This window comes from Trachemys scripta, chromosome 1 (assembly GCF_013100865.1).
Source record: "Trachemys scripta elegans isolate TJP31775 chromosome 1, CAS_Tse_1.0, whole genome shotgun sequence".
NCBI classification, from domain to species: domain Eukaryota; kingdom Metazoa; phylum Chordata; order Testudines; family Emydidae; genus Trachemys; species Trachemys scripta.
In genome coordinates, this window is record NC_048298.1 from 6,632,825 (window position 1) to 6,645,592 (window position 12,768).

At 48.7% G+C, this 12,768-nt stretch overlaps 1 long non-coding RNA gene across 1 annotated transcript; it reads left to right on the forward strand.

Moving 5' to 3' along the window:
- Positions 1-1,418: 1,418 nt before the first annotated feature.
- LOC117867197 lies at positions 1,419-7,210 on the forward strand. The gene is made up of 3 exons (XR_004643328.1): positions 1,419-1,533; positions 2,895-3,047; positions 7,119-7,210. It is a non-coding gene; the product is annotated as an uncharacterized LOC117867197 (long non-coding RNA).
- Positions 7,211-12,768: the final 5,558 nt, after the last annotated feature.

Here is a 12,768-nt window from a genome sequence, read left to right on the forward strand (position 1 = left end):
GGCCTTCCAGATGGTTGGGGCAACGTGGAGGAAATTTGCACTGGGGCTGCTACTGCCACCAGCTGATTGAATCTAGTATTTCTAATGCACCCAGAGTCATGCATTCACTCCTGTTCCCACAACCCTACCTCCCTTGCATCGTGGCTAATGATCCCGTGCAGTTGATAGTTGATGATAACCAAAGACCCCCGGCTTGTGAAGGACAGAGGTATTGCTCTGGTGAGTAACTTAAACAGGGCCAGCAGTGTGCATGAGGTTTCAAATTGGTAAGGTCGGGCCTGTGCCGAGGGACAGGGAAAAAAGTGTAACCGAATTCCAGCGAGGGAGAGAGGGGTTGGTGTTTGTATAGTGAGCCCTTTACAGTCTCCTAATTCAAACTCTGCCCTTTCCAATGTCTGTCTCTCTCACAAACCAGAGAAGAGGGGGAGGAAGAGGGGTTACCTTGGATTTCCCATTGCTTTCTGGATAAGCTAGTCGCACTGAACAAGAGCTGTTTAAAAAAAAAAAAAGGCTAGGCTCAATGGGTGTCTTTCTTTTGTAATCAGCTGGGTAAGAACTAATCATGCAGATGAGAGACTTTTACAGTTTACGGCTTCTCTTCTAAATGATTAATAAGCTACTTCTCCGTGGTTATTAAGAGCTCGTTCGGGTGAGGTCTTGTTCTCTGTGCACGAAGGGTGAAAATTGGGTGCAATGTATTGCAGCAGCAATATAGTATCAGGGGTGAAGCCAAGCCGGGTGATAGGTGCTGGGGTTACATGCAGCCGAAGGAGTCTCACCCAATAGCCAAGCAGGGAGAGTGAAAGCGTGACCCACAATGCAGCCTGTGCGGCTGCCCTTGCGTGGGATAAAGAGGTGCAGCCTGAGGACACAATGGGCCCTATTGTGAATGCCCCATCTTGATAAGAAGCACAGCTGGAACAACAGCGTTCAAGCTAGTGTAACAATTGGCAGGTGTTGGCCAACACAGGGTCTGCACTAGCAACCTCCAACGCTACAAGCCCAAGCTGCTACAGCTTGAGCTAAAGAACAACCTTCGCTGCTAGTAGGGGCTACAGCAGGCTCACAGCCTTTGTGGTTTATGCACAAAGGGCGACACATAACACACTGACCAGTAGCAAACACTTTTGCACGAGCATTCCCATTAAATCCCTGGCCCAGATGAAAATGGAAGTGGAGGAGCTCCAGCCAGGGTAGCTTTCAGGTGCACGGTACTCCGGGAAAAGAGGTGCTGTGATGGGGCTTGCCTATCCCACACTAGGCAGGAAAGGGTTAATCCAACATTATGGGTGGCAGAAGTCCCGCCCCTTAGACCAGACTGGGCATGTGCCAAATGCTGCACTAGTATAAAGGAGAGCAGCCCAGCTCATTCTGGGCTGACCGCCAGGAAAGAAGGATGCTGCGTGGACTCTCCAGCCTGACTGCAGAAACCAGAGAGCTTGAGGCCCAGACTGGAGACTGGTTGCCCACAGCCAGTCGACAGGAGTCGGAGGAGCTTGGAGACCCCAACGACGAATGGACTCAAGACTCATGGTAGTTCGTGGCCTGGCGGTGGTAGAGTGAGTGGTACCTCGCACCCAAGGAAAGTCAGCGTGTTGTGGAAGGATCCCTGCTGACTGGGTGGTGACTACGCTCACTGCTGACAGGGCCCTGGCCCAGGACCCGGTGGAAAGGGAAGGGGCGGGCCCCCTACTCCTTCTCCCCCCGCCGCTGCCACCCACTCCTAGGTGGTGGCCCACTTCTCTGACTCTGGCCCCTGGGCCGCTCGGCCCTGACCCCAGGGACTGCCCTTTTGAATCTGACCATTGTGCCTTATCGTGGTGAGGCCCAAAACAGTCAGCTAGACTGTAACCGCGGTGTCAGCACACCCATTGTCCGCTTCAACAGGAGCCGGGGCATGCAAACACCGCCACAGGTGCATATGCCCTTGCTTTTCCTCGCACCGTCCTATTCAACCTGGACAAACAGAGGCGCGAGCAAGCACAGTGACAAGAAAGGGTGTGAATGGGCAAGTGAACTAATTTTTCCAGCACCTCTGCCTCACAGTGAAACCGGAGGAGTGAGGCGCATTCATTTATGTGAAGATCCCATTTATAAATGGTTTATAAATGATGATTAGCTGTTATAAGGCTGTTATAGGCATGATAGCATGTGTTATACGCATAGCACTGGAATGGGTTATATGCATGGTTATAAGCTACGGTAATAAGCAATCTAATGACATGCTGGACTCTATAACAATCGATTAACCATTTATTAAAGCATCTATCCGTCAGTTTAACCCTTTATAAACTATCTATACATGGAACCTTAATATAAAACGTGACCATTGGCTGGGAACCGTGTTTGGGTAATGGGAGGGAATGCAAACAGGGAGCTCTAGCAAGTGTTGGGGGCAGCATCTGGTCAATGTAAGTAACCTTGCATCAACTTGCCCAGAAGATGGGGGAGAAAGCAACAGAGATGTAACCAAGCCTCCAAAAACTGTTAAGCATTGGGGGGTTGAGATTCAAGCCACTTTTAATTTTTTCAGGACCACTTTTGCCCATCTCTAGTTATCAGCCACACAGCGATGTCCCCGGCCTGAAAGACCAGCTAAGCTGCACTTGTATGGAGCCGTAATGGAGGGAGTAATTTGTCTGTGCCAAATGTATTTCACGCTGCAACTCAGGAGAGGAAATTACCAACCCTGACATCCAAGGCCCTGTCTCCCCCACTGATTGCTGTTGTGCCTGAGTCTAACAGAGTAGATAATGAACACTGATGCAATGAACATCCCAATAAATTGCTGCTGCTGATTTTCACATAGGTCACCCAAAAGCAAATTTAATGATTAGACGCTGGCAAGAGCCACCTGTTCACTTTTTCTTTCTTTCTTTCTTTCTTTCTGTCAGATCCGATCAGCAGAGGTGGGAACGGAAAATCCAACAAGACACCGGACTACCAAGCACATTCTCGAGTCAACGGTGGGAAGGTGAAAACTGAGCTGTAGGACACCTGGGGAAATGTTTTCAAGCGTGGATGGAAAATGCTAGAAAGGCACATGGGTGAGCTGGTAGAGCCTGCTGTAGCGCTGGAGCGGGGTTTATGCCCAGCTCTGCCACCGATCAGCTGCATGGCCTGGGATAAGTCACTTCATCTCTGGTCCCTCTCTTGCCCCTCCCAGCCTGTGTTTGTCGTGTCTGTTTAGCCCGTAAACTCTTCAGGGCTGGGACAGTCTCTTGCTGTGTGTATATGTAACCCACACACCTCCTGGGTGTGGTGTTCTGTCCCCTCTAGTGGCACTGAGAACGCTTAATGAGAGTCTGCTACGGCCTTAGCTAGGGGCCAGGTGGCTTTTAGCTCATGCAGTAGAGGCTCGTGCATTTAGCTCCAGAGGTCCCAGGTTCGATCCCGCCTGCCGACGACTGGGGTCTGTCCGTGTTACATATACACAGAGAACCTGATCTTGCTGGGGGCTTCTAGGAGCTATTGTAATATAAATTACACTCAAAAAAGCTGTGAAAAGACCATTAAGATTGCTAAGTCACGCACTCAAGAGTAATGACATGTCAGAATTACAGCTGCCTGTGCAACTCTGTGTAATTTTCTAGGTTTAAAAACAAAACAAAACAAATGAAGTGAAAAAACAGATATGCTCTCATGCGGAACCACGCTGTTCCCTCACACGGGTCACCAGCTGGACTGGAGGTCAGGGCCATCCCTAGCTATTCTGGGGCACTACGCAGCCCCCACCCCCACGGGGGGTGGGTGGGGCCCCAGTCCTCCGCAGGGGGGGAAGGGCAGGCTTGGGGGACAGAGGGAACCATTCCCCAGCACTCACCGGCGGCATGGTTGGGGCTGGGTTGCTGCACTTCCCGTCGCCAGTAAGTGCAGGCCCAGCCCTGCTGAAGTCCTCAGGGGAGTGGGGGCAGGGCTAGGGCGGAGCCGGGGCGCGGCCCACGGGGAAGAGGCGGAGCAGGGGCTGGAGCAGCACGCAGCTCCACAGGGCAGCAGGAAATCTGGTGCCCCAAATTTCCTGGTGCCCAACGCAGCTGCGTACTTTGCGCATGGGTAAGGCCGGCCCTGCGGGAGGTGTTAGATCCATGGCACAGAGCTGACATGTGAGCAGATGGAATAATTGGTAGCATGCTGTAGCAGGTTGTTATCTTCTCTGTGGACAAGCCACTGAAAGGGGTGAGATGCACACGTTTCCAGTGGGTTTCACAGCTCTCTGGCAGAAGAGGAATGAGGAGGCATTTGCTTTCTGGAGCTTTTCTCTGCCTGCCCCTTGCATTCTAGTCAGGCAGCTTTCTCCTTCTCCTGAGTGCTGGCAGGGAGAGCATTGAGAATATTGGAAAGACAGTCCCCTTGATCTTAGTTCGTGTGCCTAGTGCCCCGGGGGGGGGCCCCCCTGGCAGCTGAGAAGAGCAATTGCAGGGAAATTAGCTCTTACCACTCAGGAAAGAGACCTTGGAATTACCGTGGATACTTCTCTGAAAATTTCAGCTCGGCAGCAATCAAAAATGCTCACAGAATGTTGGGAACCATTAGGAAAAGAACAGAAAATAAGACTGAAAATGTCATAATGCCACTATATAAATCCATGGTGTGCCCACACCTTGATTCCTGTGTCTAGTTCTGGTCTCCCCAGCTCTAAAATGATACAGTAGAACTGCAAAAAGTTCAGCAAAAGGTAACAAAATTGATCAAGGGTATGGAATGGCTTCCAAATGAGGAGAGACTAAAATGATTAGGGCTGTTCAACTTAGAAAAGAGACGATGAGAGGGGGAATATGACAGAGGTCTATAAATCATGAATGGTGTGTAAAAAGTGAATAGAGACGTGTTATTTACCCTTTCCCACAATACAAAAACCCAGGGTCATCCAATGAAATTAATAGGCAGCCAGTTTAATACAAACAAACAAAGTAATTTTTCACACCATGCACAATTAATCTGTGGAACTCAGTGCCATTGGATGTTGGGATGACCAAAAGTATAACTGGGTTCAAAATGAATTAGATAAGTTAACGGAGGACAGGTCCATCAATGGCTATTAGCCAAGATGGTCAGGGATGCATCCCCAGGCTGGGGCGACCCTAAACCTCTGACTGCCAGAAGCCAGGTGGAGAGACGGGGTGGATCACTCCAACTGCTCTGTTCTGCACACTACCCCTGAAGTTCTAGTACTGGCCACTGTCAGAGAGAGGCTACTGGGCCAGATGGACCATTGTCTGACTCAGCATGGCTGTTCTTATGCCCTGCTCAGCCCCTAAATATCCCGTGCTGAGAGAATCTTCAGAGAAAATTCTAACAAGTCACTACTGAGCATGTACAAACTGCAATTTTTTCAGAAGCGTCTATCATGACCAAATGTAGCTGCATGTTCCTGGGCACAGCAAAAGGCACATTTCTGACACCAGGGCAATGCATTTCAAGGCCCTGCTCCAAAGCAAGGAAGAGACAGAGCTTCTCAATGAAATGGCTGTAAGCCATTTTTAACGTGGGCAAAACTTATTTTCCCCTAATGTCTTCTGATAAACAGCCGAACTGTTTTTGCTGAAGTGTTCCCCAAATATTCAGCCTGTGGCAGACACCCAGCGTGGGAAATTTCAGCCCGAATGGTTGGAGCTTGGCAAGGCTATAAGCAACTGAAAACGGTTTTATAATGGAAAGTGTTAGACAACCTTAATTATAGGTGGCGCTATCAACCCTGCGCATAATAAAACAATCAAGTGAGACACCTAACTCGGCCTTTAGGCCTGCCAGCGGGAGATATGGCTGTGCAGCACATCTGACAAATCAGGCATCTTTTTGTTCAGGTGTCTAACTTGAGGCCTACGTACTGGAAAATTTGGCTCACGTAAGTCTAGCAACTCATTAAACATAGAGACAATAGAGCATTAATGTAACCTGATGTCTGTAGAGTCAGCGTGCCAGTAACTACTACTCCTTTGCACTTCCACAGCACCTTTCATCTGAGGCTCTCTCAGTGCACCGAACACAATGTTTAAGCCTCTCCACATCCCTGGGAAGAAGAGGAGTATTGTGAACATTTTACAGATTGGGAAACTGAGGCACAGAGGCGGAACATGATGTCCCCTAAATCGTCCGGTGGTAGAGACAAAAAAAGAACGCAGAGTCCCGGAATCCCATTCCCCTTATTTCCTAGAATCCCTTCTTCTGAGGAGGAGACAGAACCAGCAGCAAACTCAGGCCCCAATTCTGAAAAGCAGTTATGTCAGCTTGACCATGCCGCTCAGGAGCGTGGATTATTCATGCTCCTGACCAACATAGTTAAACCAATCTAATTTGCCAGAGTAGACCAGGCCTATGTGCCCATGTAGACAGTGCTAGGTTGATGGAAGAATTCTTCGACTGACCTAGCTACAACCTATCGGGGAGGTGGATTACTTATGCAGATGTGAGAATCCCTCCCATCGGAGTAGGTAGCGTCTACACTTTGCCTTCTTAGAGTATGCATGACATGCCTCAGGTGGCACGTAACCAGGATTCATCACTGAATTTGGTCCGCTGGTTGGATCATTAGCTTCCCTGGCTTGGGCCTAGTACTGCCAGGGAGCGTGACGTGAACGCTGATCCATGCCCTCCAGCATCTATACTGAAGCACTGTAGCAGCACAGCTGTAGCATTTTGAAGTGTAGACACACCCATAAGCACATGCATAAGTCCCATTGAAGACAGTGAATGGGGTTAGTGCTTTTGAGAGCTGGGACCTGAATGAAGATTAACACAGAAAAGACCTTGTGGTACTCATAAGAACGGCTATGCTGGGTCAGACCAAAGGTCCATCTAGCCCAGCATCCTGTCTTCTGACAGTGGCCAATGCCAGGTGCCCCAGGGGGAATGAATAGAACAGGTAAGCATCAAGTGATCCATCCCCTGTCACCCATTCCCAGCTTCTGGCCAACTCTTTGGTCACTTGCATAGTTTGTTACTGAAACAAAAGCAAGCTCATATCTGGGGAGGAGGGTTAAGTCCATTGAAAAGGGTGGGAGGTGATTTGCAGAATTCCCTTTTCACCTTCCCAATCTGGCCTCAGACCTGAGGCTGACTTGCCATGTGACCGTGGTTAACACTTGTAACTGATCTGTGCCTTTGGTTTTTTTGTACAGAAAACGGTAAATGACCAAGAAGAATCCAAGAGTACCAAAGCTGTTAGGAATCAGATTAAAAATAATAATCTTGCATGCTAATTTCCTCTTGGCTCGGCTCGTCCTATTCTTGGTTTCTTACCATGTTGGATGGAAATGTGCAATTATGACCTGTGAGCATAAACTAGCAACCAATAAAAGCATAAGGGCGGATTTCAGTGGAGCAGTGCCTTTCCAAAGAGTGTTTTCCCTGAGTAGCCATCATGTGTCTGGCAACATATGAGATTGGGAGCACCACATCATATGGGGGTTATTTTTTGATCGTTGCTATGACACAGGCTGGCTTATTTCAAACTCAATCAAGGGAGAGTCTAGGGGGAGGGCTGCCAGTTAAGACATGAGGGTGGAAGGAATGTGAGTTATTTCCCTTCACCCGCCTCTTACGATATTGTGTCTGGCACTGGCTTTGAAATAATGTGATAATGAAGACCCATTCAAAATTACGAGGCAGTAAAAAGGAAATCATGAAACCCCCCATGAACTTTTATAGCCGCAGTGAAAATATTTCACTCTGCAGGCTGGAGGTGTATTTTCTTGCCCCTTTAAGCACCAAAGGCTCATGTCTATATATGATTACTCTTTGCATACTGGCTGTGCTGACAGCATTTCATGAAATAGAAACTCCAGGTCTTGTCCATAAATTGATATTTCTTTGTGATAACGTGGCAGGGAATGCAAGTTTCTGAAGGCAAAATTCATCGGCGTCACATGACCTGGAGATGGCTGTTATTTGTGGTCTCATAAAAAGAGAATGAGAGCATTAAAATCCTCCCTGCATCAGAAGAACAGATCTGGCACAACAAACTTACCCCCTGTGTATCTGACGCAGACTGACCTGGAAGGCTCATTTCTAAGCGACTTCCGACTCAATGGCTTTTTCAATTGTTGGCACCTTTGTGCAAACTCCAGCAAGGGTGTACATTGGAATGGTGGGTTTAGTGACACAGAGAACCAGCCACTGAGATTGCTAACGGATTCCACATCAGCCAGAAAACCGCTGTCACAATAACTCAGTTAACGCCGACTGCCCGGGTCACTGCCACTGACCTTTTGTCCATTTGGAAGAGCATGTTCCGTAGGTGTTGTCAGGGAAGCACACAAGAGGCTGGATTGAACGTTGCTGACTTTGCAGTGGATATGTTATTGTTAGGGCCCTACCAAATTCACGGCCATGAAAATCGCGTCACGGACCATGAAATCTGGTCTCCCCCCCAGTGAAATCTGCTTTTTTGTGTGCTTTTGCCCTCTACTATACAGATTTCATGGGGGAGCCCAGCATTTCTCAAATTGGGGATCCTGAACCGAAAGGGAGTTGCGGGGGGGGGTCACAAGGTTATTTTAGGGGGGTTATGGTATTGCCACCCTTACTTCTGCACTGCATTCAGAGCTGGGTGGCTGGAGAGCGGCGGCTGTTGGCGAGGCACCCAGCTCTGAAGGCAGTGCCCTGCCAGCAGCAGCACAGAAGTAAGGGTGGCAATACCATATCATGCCACACTTTACTTCTGCGCTGCTGCCTTCAGAGCTGGGCNGCCTCTCCTCTGAGTCATGTGCTCCAGCCCCCTAATCATTTTTGTTGCCCTCCGCTGGACTCTTTCCAATTTTTCCACATCCTTCTTGTAGTGCGGGGCCCAAAACTGGACACAATACTCCAGATGAAGCCTCACCAGTGTCGAATAGAGGGGAATGATCACGTCCCTCGATCTGCTGGCAATGCCCCTACTTATACAGCCCAAAATGCCGTTAGCCTTCTTGGCAACAAGGGCACACTGTCAACTCATATCCAGCATCTCGTCCACTGTAACCCCTAGGCCCTTTTCTGCAGAACTGCTGCCTAGCCATTCAGTCCCTAGTCTGTAGCAGTGCATGGGATTCTTCCGTCCTAAGTGCAGTACTCTGCACTTGTCCTTGTTGAACTTCATCAGATTTCTTTTGACCCAATCCTCTAATTTGTCTAGGTCCCTCAGTATCCTGTCCCTACCCTCCAGCGTATCTACCACTCCTCCCAGTTTAGTGTCATCTGCAAACTTGCTGAGAGTACAGTCCATGCCATCCTCCAGATCATTAATGAAAATATTGAACAATGAGCCCAGGGCAGTGGGGAAGGCCACAGGGTGATGAGATGTCTCGATATTATTGGGACAACCCTGATATTAGGGGATTTGTCTCCTATAGGTGCCTATTACCTCCCACCCCCATCTCAATTTTATACCCTTGTTATCCAGTTACCATAGAAGGCCAGGAGGTATGGAAGCGGCTCAGGGAAAGGCAGCAAGGTGAAGTGACGGACCTTGGTTGCCGTGTAGAGAGTCCTTGAGGTGGGACCCGGAGGAGAGGGTGGCCGCAGGTTCCCCTGCCAGCCGCTGCAGGAGTGGCACCGTGCAGCAGTGAAGCAGAAGACTGAAACTGCTGGAGAGCAGGACCCCGGATACACTCTCCCCTCCCCCGGAAGGAGAACCACACTAGTGACCTGGCCGGAGGGCTGAGTCATGAAGACGATGCTACGGTTCCTGGAGCGAGAGAAGGGCTGCAAAGGAGAGACTGAAGGGATGTAACCGCTGGAAGGGGCGTCGGCCTAACCGCGCCAGTCCCCGGAACCACCAGGAAATGGTGCTGGCCTGCGTAGGGTGACCACCTTTCCAAAAGGCAAAACCCAGCCACGTGCAGGAGCTCCGCCCCCCCTCTGTGGCCCCACCCCCTGCTCCTCCTCCTCCCCCGAGGACCAGCCCCTTGACCAGGCCAGAAGCTGGAGATGGGCCTTGATAAGAGCTGCCCAGGGAGCCTGGGCCGCTGTGGGGAGCCCTGGACCTTTCACCTGCTCTGGGCGGGAGGCCTGAGAGCAGTCCCTCGGGGCACATCGCTCAGGGCAGTCGGAGGGTTCAGGACTCCCAACTGACGCCCAGGCTACCTGGGTGGCTCTTACAATGGCCTGGTTCTGGCTCTGCCAGGGAGCAGGGCCTTGGGGGAAGAGCAGCAGAGGCAGGGCCTTGTGGTGAGGGGGGGCTAAGGCAGCTGCTCAATGTATAATATTAATTAAAGATTATATTAGTGATAATGAGTAGTTATTTCTGATGGCATCTTCTTATGATACAGAAAGGAAGCCTGTACTGTGGAGTGCCAACTAGTGGCTAGAGCAGGGTATTTGCAGTCAGAATTTCTAGGTTCCCATCTCTGCCACTGATCTTCCCTGTGCCCTTGGGTGAGACTGTTAGCCTCTCTGTCCCTCCGTTTGATCACGGAGTCTGACCATAGGACGATTTTATGGGAGGATTAACAATAACACCACCTAGCTGTGAGATCCTTGGGTGAAAGCGGCTAGCTAAGTGCACAGCATTATTAGATTGTCCATGGCACATACCCTGCTCCAGCGCAGGGGGTGGGACTAGTGACCGCTTATGGTCCCGTCTAGTCCTACATTTCTTTGATTCTGGAAAACATCCCATTACATTTTCTCTCTTTGCGTTCTTGAAGTTGTGCTCTTCTACCTTATGAGTCAGCAAATTCATTGTACTACTGCAGAGGGAGAGGAGCGGGAGCGATAATTGTATTTTACGGCTCATGGTGACATGAGGGATGATGCAAGCTGCTCTTCGGAATAGATTCTATTAAGTGATTTATTTAGGAAGAAAAAGATAGTCCCAAATTTAGAATTTCCCTGATTTCATGCAATCTGTCAAGGCACCAGCCAGCACAGTTACTCGGTGGATGGAAAACGTGAACTCACGTCTGAGACCAACCTGGGAATTGTGACGACGAGGCAGCATTTCAGATTACTAAGCAATTTTTTAAGGATGAAAAAAATCATGTGTCAACCCTTTTGTACCTGGTTTGAATCAAGCTCAAAAAAACTATGGACTGACGAATGCTTTCAACAGCCCATAACTTCAAGTTCAAAGCTTCCCACACATCCTCTGTACATCAAAGGATGTGAGAACCCAGCAGCACATGACTGAAGGAGTCCTTTCCCAACCCTCTCCCGTTATGAATGATGAATAGTCTCTTCTTGTGCCCGTCACGTGGGTTACACTATCAATGCTCTCCTCAAGTTCTGTTACGTTGTCAAAGCAAGGACGAGCTAAGGAGCTCTCCTCCAGGGAGAAGGAATTACATGCAGTCATGATTGGAAATTAAAGAAGCTTTAGGCTAGACAAGTGGAAGGAAGGGCCTTTGCCTCTCTCAGAGGGTTATTAGAATATGTCAGAGGTTCCAGTAGAAGAAATGTCTCTACAGAGAATGTACCTAGTTAGGGGTAGATCTATTAAGCATTGGACTATAACTAGGATAGCTCAGTGGTTTGAGCATGGCCTGCTAAAACCAGGGTTGTGAGTTCAATCCTTAAGGGAGCCATTTAGGGCAATAATATGCTGGGGATTGGTCCTGCTTTTAGCAGGGGGTTGGACTAGATGACCTCCTGAGGTCCGTCCCTTCCAACCCTGATATTCTATGAAAGGACAATTAGGTTCAATTCCTGCCACAGACTTCTTGTTGGACCTTGGACAAGTAAGCTTTAGTTGCCCATCTGTAAAATGGGATAATACCTGCCTGCCAGGGGTGTTGTGGGATAAAATCCATTGATAATTTCATGGTGCTCAGATACTACAGTGATGAAGGCTATGTAAGTACCTAGACTGATTGATAGTACCTCATATTTTCTCTGGCTATACTGGTTGAAAGGACCCTAGATGTATCTCACTGGACACCATTTAGACTGTAAGCTCTTCAAGGGTAGGGGACCGTCTCTGCATATTTGTCCAGGGCACTTTGGCTGCTGTTGGGGAAATTGATCCTTGCGCAGAGCCCTCTGCACAGGGATAAATGTCACCCTACATAAATAATCACATTCAGAAAAATGACTTTGAAGAATGTTAAGGTTGCAAATTCAAGCAGTCAACGTTGAGGAAATGCCAAAAGTAAGGTGCCCACTGCCACCTTAATTTGGCCTCCCCAGCTGTGTGCGCCTTATACAGTTTTTAATTACATATTTTTCTACAGGACCCCTGCCTCACACGCTCTATGGGGAGTTGTTCACTATTTCTTTTTAATTCTTCTTAATCAATGTGTGATCACAGGCCTAATTTATTGCACACCATTCAAATCCTGTTCTGAATGCAGAATTGTTAACTTCCTCTGGAGCTTCTCTACAGTGCTGTCATCAAAGAATCGGAGTCCTTCACAAACACTAATGAATTTATCTTCATAACGCCCCTGTGAGAGTAGGTGTTATTACTATCACCACACTGTTCCCATTTTACAGATAGGAACTGAAGCACAGAGATAGTTCAGTGGTTTGCGCATTGACCTGCTAAACCCAGGCTTGTGAGTTCAATCCTTGAGGGGGCCACTTTGGGATCCGGGGCAAAAATCAGTACTTGGTCCTGCTAGTGAAGGCAGGGGGCTGGACTCAATGACCTTTCAGGGTCCCTTCTGGTTCTATGAGATAGGTATATCTCTATTTATTATTAAGGTCCAAATTGTCAAAAGTCTCCACTAATTTTGGGTGCCCAATTTAAGACCCCGAGGGCCTGATTTTTCAGAACATTTAGCATTTAAATCACTTTGTATGTTCAAAGCACAGCTCCGATCAACTCCAGGTTGCAGCAATGCTTAATTTGTA